General features: G+C 41.5%; 1 protein-coding gene across 1 annotated transcript in view; it reads right to left on the bottom strand.

Annotated features, from left to right (window-relative positions):
- Positions 1-12,548, bottom strand: part of WARS2 (tryptophanyl tRNA synthetase 2, mitochondrial) — a 95,251-nt gene that overhangs the window by 30,126 nt on the left and 52,577 nt on the right. The window lies entirely within an intron of this gene.

The raw sequence follows: 12,548 nt of genomic DNA, 5'->3' as shown, positions 1-12,548 counted from the left end.
CCCTCCTCCCTCTTAACTGGGGTGACAGGGAATTTCCCTTCCCCTGGGATTTGCATCCCCCATGGACTCTTGATTCAATATATTCATCAGGAATTTCTATAGTCTATGGAAGGTTTTTTGTCACAGATGGCTGCCTTTACCTCATCTGTAACTATCCATAACAATTGTTCTTGGGCCATCAGATCGAACAGTTTTTCATAATCACCTTCAGCCCTTACTCCTATTATCCATTTTCTCATAAAATTACACATTTTGTGTATATATTCAACATGAGTGATACTGTCAAACATTTTTAAGATTTCTATACTTCAGTCAATAGGTCTCAGGGGTGATCTTTAATTTTTTCAATACATTTTCTTTAAAATTCTTAGACACCATAGCATCCTCCTCCTCCATATAATTAAAAACTTGTCTCACTAGCCCAGTTAATCTGGTGAAGAGGATAGGCATCCACTTATCCTCTGGGATCTTGTGGATTCCACACTGTTTCTGCTTGGGGTGGCAAAAATCCTAGAGCCGGCCCTGCCTCTGAGAGACTATTTTGGCCGCTCTCAAGCCTAGGAGGGAGGGGGAGAAGCGGCGCGCACGCCGCGGCCACTCGGAGTCTCCCCCTCCCTCCCAGGCTCTCAAACCTGGGAGGGAGGGTGAGCAGTGGGGTGCGAATCAGCTGTTTCGCGCGCCGCGGCCGCTCAGGATCTCCCCCTCCCTCCCAGGTTATAGCTGTTATTGGGGCACTTAGTGTAGTGGATTGAGGTATACCAAATGTTGTGATAGGCACATGTTGGACCCATAGCTCTTGAAAGGTGTGTTGTGGGGGGTGTTGATCATTGCAGGTCAGAGGTTGTTTGAAGGCCAGAAGTGCAGGTTCAGGGAAGATGTCTTTCAGGATGGGGTCCCCAATGAGTATGAGTTGTAGTTAACATAAGAACGACCATACTGGGTCAGACCAAAGGTCCATCTAGCCTAGTATCCTGTCTTCCAATAGTGGCCAATGCCAGGTGCTTCAGGGGGAATGAACAGAACAGGTAATCATCAAGTGATCCATCCTATTCCCAATTTCTGGCAAACAGAGGCTAGGGACACCATCCCTGCCCATCCTGGCTAATAGCCATTGATGGATCTATCCTCCATGAATTTATTTGATGATACCCCATATGGATTCCAGTGTGGATGTCAGGGTGATAACTAGGGGTGTGTGGTCAGAGACTGTTTTATTTCTGTATTGAAGCAGATTCTCTCTGGGCATTTGGGTGGCCTGTTCCAGGATGCGATCTACTTTTCTGGTGGAGTGTCATAGGAACTCTTCTATGCAACTGCTTTGGAGGACAGGGTCATAATTCAAAATGATCTGGACAAATTGGAGAAATGGTCTGAGTTAAACAGGATGAAGTTTAACAAAGACAAATGCAAAGTGCTCCACTTAGGAAGAAAAAATCAGTTTCACACATACAGAATGGGAAGAGACTGTCTAGGAAGGAGTACGGCAGAAAGGGATCTAGGGGTTATAGTGGACCACAAGCTAAATATGAGTCAACAGTGTGATGCTGTTGCAAAAAAGCAAACATGATTCTGGGATGTATTAACAGGTGTGTTGTGAGCAAGACACGAGAAGTCATTCTTCCGCTCTACTCTGCTCTGGTCAGGCCTCAGCTGGAGTATTGTGTCCAGTTTTGGGCACCGCATTTCAAGAAAGATGTGGAGAAATTGGAAAGGGTCCAGAGAAGAGCAACAAGAATGATTAAAGGTCTTGAGAACATGACCTATGAAGGAAGGCTGAAAGAATTGGGTTTGTTTAGTTTGGAAAAGAGAAGACTGAGAGGGGACATGATAGCAGTTTTCAGGTATCTAAAAGAGTGTCATAAAGAGGAGGGAGAAAACTTGTTCACCTTAGCCTCTAAGGATAGAACAAGAAGCAATGGGCTTAAACTGCAGCAAGGGAGGTCTAGGTTGGACATTAGGAAAAAGTTCCTAACTGTCAGGGTGGTTAAACACTGGAATAAATTGCCTAGGGAGGTTGTGGAATCTCCATCTCTGGAGATATTTAAGAGTGGGTTAGATAAATGTCTATCAGGGATGGTCTAGACAGTATTTGGTCCTGCCATGCGGGCAGGGGACTGGACTCGATGACCTCTCGAGGTCCCTTCCAGTCCTAGAATCTATGAATCTATGCAGTTAGTCTCTTTGCTACAGTGGAGGAGGAAGAGGGTGTAATCACTGGCTGAGGGAATTCCTTTTGCTGCTCCAGTACTTTGACCTGCAATGTGTAAGCTTTCATCTGTTTCTGGTATGCCCTCTCCTCAGCTTCTAGCTGTTCCACTTGTCTTCAGTGGGCTTTCTCCTTGACCTGTTGGTTAGCTATGCATCATTGGTAGGCTCTCTCCTCAAGGTAGCCTCTTTCTCACTGGCTTTGACTGATGCTTGGATTGCCTCAGTCTCCCTGATCCGCAACTCTGCCATCATTCTCTCGTGTTTACGTTCTTCCTGGGCTGCCAAGTACTACAATCAGTACTGCCAAGTACACAACCAACAATGTCTGGAGCAGCAGGGTCCTTGGATGCCTGGTCAAAACTTATGAGCAAAGCTCTCAGTTCCAGATTTGGGGCTTTCCTTTCAAAAGATATTCCCCTCTCCATGCATGACTGTTCAAGGTCTTTTGTGACAAGACTACCATATAACAGAGGCCCACTTACTGTGTCTATTCTTTAATCCTTAAAACTCTCAATATCAAGCTTAAACTTTTAACTTCACTGGGTTATGATCTATAAATCCAACTGACCAGTGGCATGTGAATTGGGCCAAGATTACACCAATGTCACACTGTCTGGAGTGGCTCATGAGCGAGAATACGAATCTCAGGGCAGACTGTAAGGAAGCAAGCACAAACCCCAAACTTGTTGTGGGTTCTATACATAGATTTCACCAACCAAGTAACAAGTGCAAACTCGTCAGGCACTACACAGCTGTAGCATGGTGTCAGAGTCCCCTTGGGCATTCCAATCTATCTTGCCACCCAGAGAAACTTGACTCTGACAGATGGTCATTTAACATCAAAGATCACAAAATAAAATGTGTCTGTGTGGGCAGTCTGGGGTATTTAGGGGTTGGGGTTGTGTAACTGAAGAGATACAAATAAAGTTTCAAAAAAGGGAAAGATTCGAGGGTTTATACATATTTCAGGAGCACCTGCCAGTGCTCCCAATACCCTCAAAAAATTCAAGAGACCTCTAAGAATGTTTTCCATTTTTAGGCTGAACTACAAAGAGGTGTAAGGTTCTGTCAAAGCCTAAAGCCTGAGGCAACATTGACAAGGTTGCTGATAATGCATCTCCATATAATAAACAAATAGAAGAGAAAAATCACTAGTGTATAAAGAAGAACAGAACCATGAACAATAAGCAGCAAGTCAGATTGCTTCTTTTGATTAATTCACAAAAGTTACTGGGTGAGAGGGAATCAATAGTAGTACTATCTGGATTTCAGGAAATTTGATATGGTCTCTCAAATTCTTGCTCTTGAAATTAATACAAGTTAGCTTGAATAAGATCATTGTTAGATGGACAGTAGACTAGCTGAAGGACCAAAAATAAAGAGCAATGTACTGAGTTGGGGAAGATGGCTTGTGGATTGCTACAGGGATTACTTGTTATTACTTAGAAGAGGAAAGAGAAAAATATTTGCCTAACTTTATAATTTATGTTCACTTAATATTTAGGAGACGCTTGTAGCATTTAAACAAGTGAAAGATCAGAATAATCAGGTGCAGGTGGTGTTTTTTTCCTCGCTCCTCTTTTATAAAAATGCAATCGAATATTTAAAGGAGAAGAGAAGGTTACTCACCCTGTGCAGTAACTGCGGTTCTTTGAGATGGGTGTCCCTGTGGGTGCTTCACTTCAGGTGATGGCGCATCCTGTGCCTTTGATTGGAGAATTTCAGCAGCAGTGCCCATTTGGTCGTGCATGCGCTGTCCCCCTCTCGGGGACACACCATCACCTGAAGTGGAGCACCCACAAGGACATACCTCGAAGAAGAACTATGAAATTACTCCAAACTGGAATGGCATTTGAATTAATATTGCAATGTGCCCAGGAAATTTGGGGGAGGGAGGGAGCTGGACTGACAGACATGGATAATAAGAGAAAAAAATCCCTCTCCAGTTTAACCACGACTCTCAGTTCCACCGTGTGGTATAAACTGCTGTGAATATCCTAGGGACGGACAATTATCCGAATTAAAATAACTATTCACATATTTCTTCTTATTAAATATAGTCTTTCTTGGTCCATGCCAGTTGAGTATATTTTAATGGATTTAGAAGTTACAAGTTATGTTTCTGAAAATGATCAGTAGTGAAGTAGTTTCTGCTAACATTTAAACTGTCATCTTCTGGCTTCAGAATTGAGACCCCACTGAGATGAATGGGTAAATTCCCACCTTCAGAGTTCTGCTTCAATTTACCTGCAGATTGCAAGAGTGCGTCCAGTTACATTCAAAGGTCTATCACAACCAGAAGGGCTAGAAACTTAATTCTCTTTAGAAACTGCAGATTCAATTCTGCAGAAACTGATGGAGCTCTCAGAGAAGTGGTGCTACGACACCAGTCAGTACCTGCTGAATCCAACCTTTGGATAAAAGTTTTGATTGCTCTTTAGACATCAACCATGCATCCACTTCGACAGCTGGGTAGACAGATCGTCCAGTAGGATATCCTGAGATCTCCGAACAATATTTGGCTTGGGAACAAAGGCAGGATCAGTCCATATAATCATATTGTTTTTACTGTAAGTGCAACAATGGGACTACGTCTAGAGTCACTAGTTTTGAAATTCTTCTAACAAGTGATCACTGTGCAAAAAGGCTGCTTTAATGGAAAAAGAAAATAAGGAAATTGAGCTCAGGTGTCGAAATGATGAAAGGGTTAGGGCTGCAAGGGCAGAGTTAAGGCTCCAGATTTTGAACAAGTTATGAACTGCAGAGATGCTGCCTTTGACAATTTTCTTACAGGGGGAATAGAAAGATATGCCCTGGTCTGTCTCATCCAATTATACTAGCAATTATTAGACAAAGCCCTTCAAGGAACTAGGTTTTATTCCTAATAATCAATTTTGAATACATTATAATAAGTTATTATATTGATATAATCTGCTCATTTGAACCCCAGTGTATTAATTTTAGTAGTAATTTTAGTAGCCTGGAAAGTAATATATTGGTTGAGTCCTCTTTGGGTGCCATAGCAGTTTCAATGGACATTTTGGAGTACCCTTGCTAGGTGAGTCTTCTCCCTTTAAGCTTTCAAGCTGCTAGACACATCTTCCTGGCTCACGGAGAAAGATCAGATGCTGGATAAACAACTCTGATCTTATTAAATTCCCATTAGTTCTGATATTAGGACAATAAGGTTTGAAAAAACAGGGGCTCCTTGACTTGTGAGGTGCAATGAGAAGTATATTGGCTTCCTCCTTGATTTTCCAGACTACCATGTTTTGACAAAGCTGAGACATAGCTTTCCCTGGACCACCCTGTCCAGCCTTGTGATTGTTTCTTGGTGTAAAATGGTCTCTCAGCTGGATTCAACAGAACATTTGTAATTTTATTCCCCCACTTCATTATTTACATAGCCCATGATGTTGTGTCATCTGACTAGAATGTGACAGGTTAATTGTGTCATCTCACTGGAACATAACAGGTTAATTGGGAATTCTGCATTTTAATGCAAACTAGGACAATGGTCATGAGTTCAAGGCAATTCATACTCATGATTCACTTGAGGGGCGATCATTGTTCTTGTGTAACTGGAGATGAAATGCAGACACAGGCCGGTCTGAGATGCTTGTTCCCATCCAAATAATTGGGAACAGTTTTGTTTTTCTGATTATCTGGGCCTCAAATTTCAGTGCTGAGCAACAACTTCAACTTTGTAAGTCAATAAAATAAGTCTGAACAAATTCCATGCTCATGATTACACTAGACTGATTGAAAAATAGGTAGAAATTTTCATTAAAATTCTCAAAAAATTGTTTAATCAAAATTCAAAATTCTGATGAAAAATTTCATATAAATTGTGAATTCATAAGTATTTAACCAACTCTATGTGGCACTAAGGAGGGCTTTAGAGTGAGCAGTTGATCTCACATCCTATAGAACAGGAGTTCTCAAACTTTTTCATAGTGTGGACTTTTTAATAGAGAGATTGTGATTATGGGGAGAGGTGGTCTGCACAGCCACAAAAAAACCTTGGAGCAAGTGTTGATATGGGAAAGTATTTAATATATTTTTAGCTTCTTTAATGCAGTTTAGCAGCTGGAAATAAGGACCAGGCAGCACCACACAATCGGTCACCTTTCTGAGCAAGTGCTCTGTGGATCACAGTTTGGAAACCTGCACTACAGATTTGATCTGTAAAGGAGGGATTAGGAAAGTAATCTTCATTTGGCACTAACTTTTCTTGTTCCCCAAAGACAAATGAAGTCAGCTTAGCATTTCTGGTAGAATACCGGACTCTAAAGATTGTGGTAAAATCGCTGGCTGAAGAGCAAAAAAAGTGATGGAGCGGGGTAGACAGGGCAGCACAAAGCTGCAGGAAGGAAGCTGCAGTGGCAGCAGCCTGAAGTAACTGATGTCTTCCCTGAGCTCATCCAGACATCTGAATGCATTTCCTGGTGGGATTCAAAGCCATCCAGAGGAAGACACTCACTTGCACAGAGTCTTTCAGATTAGGCCAAAGAGAATAAGGGCCTGTGAAGAGTCCCGGCAGAGCCTGTCACAACTGGTAAGGAATCCACATTCCAAGACGCAGTGATGGATTCTGTCCTGGCTTATCAAGAAAGGGCAAAACTGTCCCAGAACAGTCACTTGCTTAGATAGGGATAAATGTGAAAACGTTTCTTATCAAAATTTGGCAGCCACCTCCATGCAGACTTGGGGCTGAGATGAGATTAAAGGGATAGATCATCCTATCAGCAGCAAGTTAAACACACCATGAACATGAGATTAGGTGTGTACTGGGGAGGAATCTAATGGTATGTGAAGATGGACCTCAGGAACTGAACACAGGAAATCTACCTGCAAAGAAGTGCAGTTTTCTAGGCAGAATCATATTCTCTGAACAGCCTGGGCATCAGCTGTCAAAGTTTGAGTGGAACCTTTCCCAACAGTTTCCAAGACCAGGAAGCAATGGGCGCAGAAGTTGTCTGATGAATGAAAAAAATGACCTGCTTATTAGTGATTCAGACATTTGCAGGTCTAGGGTCTATCCTCTGTCAGAGAAGAAGCTAAAACGGAGAGGGACAAGGATGGGAACAGAATTCTATACAACAAACGTCGCTTCTACCCTAGTAAATTGAGGAATTGATCTAGCTCTCTGCAAAAAGTTATAATGGAGAAAGGAGGCGAGGAAAAAAGAGCAGAGACAGGGCTGATATTCTTCAAAAAGTATATGTCAATGGCCAAGAACTTATACTAGGAAAAAATGTTGACCTGAATGTTCCTGTTTGGACTGGGCTGCCCGAGATGGAGTCCATTCTCTAGAAGAGGAGACAGAGGAAAAGGAAGATATGGAAAAGCTCCTTCTGGAGAAGAATCAGGGCAGGGTTTTACAGCTGATTCGGTTGTTATGAGAGAGGGCATTTCTAGGAGTTAGAATTGCTTTACCCCTTAGCCAGCTTCTCACCTTTACGAGGAGGGCAGAAATTTTTGTCCCATTAATGGTCTGGATATTCCAAAATCATAGCGAAAGGTAGCAATGCCCCAAGGTGGAAGTGTCTATAGCCCTAGTCACCAAGAATGCCCATCACAACAAGGCACAGAGAAAGCAGGCTCCATCCTTACAAACCGAAGGAGAAACTAGTCCTACAAAGAGCAAAGCGACGGACAGCCTCTTACCTCCCAATTCCTGGTGATAGTTATCTTCTTCCACTTTTATTCTAATGCAGAAAGAGGGGACAGTTGTCTTTCATTTCACGTATACCTCTCACTGGAAGCCCTAACAAAGTTATCAATGACAAAAAATCCATTTTCCACAATTATATTTAATTTAATCTTTCTTATGGCACTTCCATCATATGTGGTATGCATCATTACTACATTACATATCTTTTAGCCTAACAGGAGAAGAATGTTACTGAAAGCATATTTTGAGATGATTTGGTTTTAGGGTAAACAGCACATGACATATTGACACTAAAAGCACATACCAGGGACAACACCATCCTATCCCATATCTTAGACAATGATTCACTGTAATCTAGGGAAGTCATCCAGCCATTAATTTACACCTAGACTCCATGTCAAGACTTATTAACTTGTGTAAATTCTGAAATAAGCACTTTTGTTTTACAGGAATATTTATTACTTCTCTGTGACCTGTTGTTTTCTTATTAAATCCCTTAACTTGGCAAGGCTGTAATTCATAGTACTTGGTTTGTAAATAATGGTGGGACTTTTACTTCTTTCCTTCAGACTCTATTCTAGTGTCTAACAGATTTTATACTAGGAAGTTTTTCTAGATAGCCATCTTAAAAATTTCCTTTGCTTGATTTCAATCTATCACAGCTAGTTATACCGAACCCCCTTGCACCACCCTAAATAATTATTTGGGATCCTAGATAATTATACATTTAAAATACTTGTAGACTATCATTATGGCTCCTTTTAAGTCACCACTTAGTCAGCCTACATAGATTTTGTTTTTATATAGCAATATCTATATTGGTATTAGGCATACTACCTAACATTCTGACATGCATAAAGCCTAATTTTTAAGTGTCTCAACCCAGCCTCCATTTGTACCCATGTCATTGACACACTATCACTTGTACATGCAAATGATAGAATCTTCATGCACAAAACCTGTTTTCACCAAACCTACCCTTGATTTTCATGTACAAATGAACTGCGTGTGTGTGTTTATGTGCACAAATGGAGCCCACATTTGTAGACCTTAATTTCCTCAAATTAAGCAACATATTTGCCTTAATTTCTTTATAAAAAATCCGTTCACTGCTACTGCACTGACATATTTGTTAATTTTACCCATTCTTGAATTTTATTTCTTCCTTGCTGAGTGAATTTAGTAGTTCAAGTTATCAGACTGAGAACACTAGAATCTGCACAGGTATAGAACAGGCTGTAATGATGATCTTGTCAGTACTATGAATTCTCCTTGTCTTTTTTTGTGACACACTTGTAGTACATCTTGTAACATACACAAAGGTATGACACTAGATTTACATGACTGCCAAATGCCATTTGTTTTCAGCAAGTCTAAATATTGTTTCAGTTTAAACAATTTAGTGCCAATCTGGATAGCACAAACAACTCAAATACTCTTTCTCTTACTGTCCGTCAGTGTTCCGAAGGCATTTTAAAATCTCCCAGAATCCACTGCTTCTGTGAGCTGTGCTGGCAACTGTGGAATAGGTACTTCTCAAAGAGCACTGCAATCGAAACAGTTTTGAACATCACTAGCATGGCCATAGGCAAAACTGCAATGGTTCAGAATGTGATTCAGCACGTCCAGATACAGCGAATCATTTGTGCTTCAACTGTCTGTCCCTCTACTTCCATTAGGAATTACTGAGATCACTAGCATAGACAAGCCCTAGATAACAGTGCATTGGTAACTTTGAACATTTTTCCATCAATGGATAATTGGAGCATATTAATACCAAAGGTCAAAGGTACCAGAGTCAATTTAATTGAGGCCAGTCTACCCACTGCATAATGTGAAGAGTCATCGCTGGCAGTAACTTTATGTTTGAGAATGCTTCCTTGTTAATGTTAAATGTTCTTGAAATCCAGAGGTTCCTATTAAGATGCTGACTCTGTACCATGGCTCTGTAATAACAATTAGAATTTTCTTGAATTTGATACCCAAAATGGATGCAAGCTGTTGTGTGTCATTTATAATTTGGCTTACTGATAAATGAAATATAATGGGTAGTTTGTAGTGTATAATCTCTATAGTTACTAAGAGAACACTAAATACTAAGGGCCTGATCCTGCAAGGTATAGAGCATCCTAAACCCCTAAGGATGGCAAAGGGAGCTCAGGATATTCAGTGTCTCACAGACTGTACTAAGAAATTGCCTTCTCAAGGGACTTTGAAAGAATCAACTTCTGTATTGCTTATGCTGTGCAGGACGCATAAAGCCTTCCACCATCAGCTAGAGACTAGGAGCCTTATTCAGACACTCACTGAAGCCAAGGGAATCTTTCTATTACATTCTAAGGCTTGGTTCACATTAGCTCAGACTGGACCACATTAGCTCAGCTTTCAGACTTCTGTGATGTCGTCAACCCAATCCTCAAGTTGCTGCCCAAGTCTTCTAATAAAATGTTAGAAGACAGGACACAATATTCATTTTTTAATGTAAATAATACAAACAACCCTAAAAATATTATGAAGTCATCTTTATTATAAAGGAGAAATAAGATAAAAAAAAATGTATCGGTTTAAAATTTCACCTTTATAGCTCTGTAGGTAACATTCTTACACCTGTTTCCAAATTTGGGAGTACGACACGGAGATTCATGTCAAAAATTCATACAATAAAAATGTGAAGGGGAATGTTTTGCAAACAAAATCCCAGTTGCTTTACATTTGAGATCAAGAGAACACTGAACCGGCTTCAAGTTTACACCTAAAGACTGAGAAAAAGGAATGTAAACTGGTGTAGCTTTACTGGCATAGTGTTATTCCTGGGTCACCTACTTATGTCAAGTCTCCTTTGGCCAGAGGCCTCATATGGCTAAGTTGAAATCTTACAGATCTTAGCCTGTATGCCTTGCATTACAGCCTTACCTAATACACACTCATCACTCAAAAATACTTGTCAATACATTGAATTGATAGTTGAATTCATAGTTCTGTGTTAAACCACAGTGTCCCCAGTGAGTGAGTCTGGTTCCTGTGTTGCTACAGTTTTAAAATCAACAGGGTGAAAATCACCCTTAGCAATTCTTTTAAGTTGGGGCACCCTAGGAGTACACGAAGAATAAATACAGTGACCACAAACATGAGGGGGAAAGGAGTCCAGGAGAGCTGGCTGTATTTTAAAGAATCCTTATTGAGGTTGCAGGAACAAACCATCCTGATGTGTAGAAAGAATAGTAAATATGGCAGGCGACCTGCTTGGCTTAACAGTGAAATCCTTGCTGATCTTAAACACAAAAAAGAAGCTTACAAGAAGTGGAAGATTGGACAAATGACCAGGGAGGAGTATAAAAATCTTGCTCAGGCATGCAGGAGTGAAATCAGGAAGGCCAAATCACACTTGGAGTTGCAGCTAGCAAGAGATGTTAAGAGTAACAAGAAGGGTTTCTTCAGGTATGTTAGCAACAAGAAGAAAGTCAAGGAAAGTGTGGGCCCCTTACTGAATGAGGGAGGCAACCTAGTGACAGAGGATGTGGAAAAAGCTAATGTACTCAATGCTTTTTTTGCCTCTGTCTTCACAAACAAGGTCAGCTCCCAGACTACTGCACTGGGCAGCACAGCATGGGGAGGAGTTGACCAGCCCTCTGTGGAGAAAGAAGTGGTTCAGGACTATTTAGAAAAGCTGGATGAGCACAAGTCCATGGGGCTGGATGCACATCATCCGAGGGTGCTAAAGGAGTTGGCAGATGTGATTGCAGAGCCAATGGCCATTATCTTTGAAAACTCCTGGCGATCGGGGGAGGTCCCAGATGACTGGAAAAAGGCTAATGTAGTGCCCATCTTTAAAAAAGGGAAGGAAGAGGATCCGGGGAACTATAGCCAGTCAGCCTCACCTCACTCCCTGGAAAAATCATGGAGAAGGTGCTCAAGGAATCAATTCTGAAGCACTTGGAGGAGAGGAAAGTGATCAAGAACAGTCAGCATGAATTCACCAAGGGCAAGTCATGCCTGACTAACCTAATTGCCTTCTATGACGAGATAACTGGCTCTGTGGATGTGGGGAAAGCAGTGGACGTGTTGTTCCTTAGCAAAGCTTTTGATACGGTCTCCCACAGTATTCTTGCCAGAAAGTTAAAGAAGTATGGGCTGGATGAATGGACTATAAGGTGGATAGAAAGCTGGCTAGATCGTCGGGCTCAACGGGTAGTGATCAATGGCTCCATGTCTAGTTGGCAGCCGGTATCAAGCGGAGTGCCCCAAGGGTCGGTCCTGGGGCCAGTTTTGTTCAATATCTTCATTAATGATCTAGAGGATGGCATGGACTGCACCCTCAGGAAGTTTGCAGAGGACACTAAACTGGGAGGAGTGGTAGATACACTGGAGGATACAGATAGGATACAGAGGGACCTAGACAAATTAAAGGATTGGGTCAAAAGAAATCTGATGAGGTTCAATAAGGACAAGTGCAGAGTCCTGCACTTAGGACGGAAGAATCCCATGCACTGCTAGAGACTAGGGACCAAATGGCTAGGAAGCAGTTCTGCAGAAAAGGACCTAGGGGTTACAGTGGACGAGAAGCTGGATATGAGTCAACAGTGTGCCCTTGTTGCCAAGAAGGCTAACGGCATTTGGGGCTGTATAAGTAGGAGCACTGCCAGCAGATCGAGGGATGTGATCA

Source organism: Terrapene carolina, unplaced genomic scaffold (assembly GCF_002925995.2).
Source record: "Terrapene carolina triunguis isolate 2854851 unplaced genomic scaffold, T_m_triunguis-2.0 Scaffold242, whole genome shotgun sequence".
NCBI lineage: Eukaryota > Metazoa > Chordata > Testudines > Emydidae > Terrapene > Terrapene triunguis.
The sequence above is the reverse complement of the archived record's forward strand: the minus strand, read 5'-3'. Positions and strand labels throughout refer to the sequence as shown.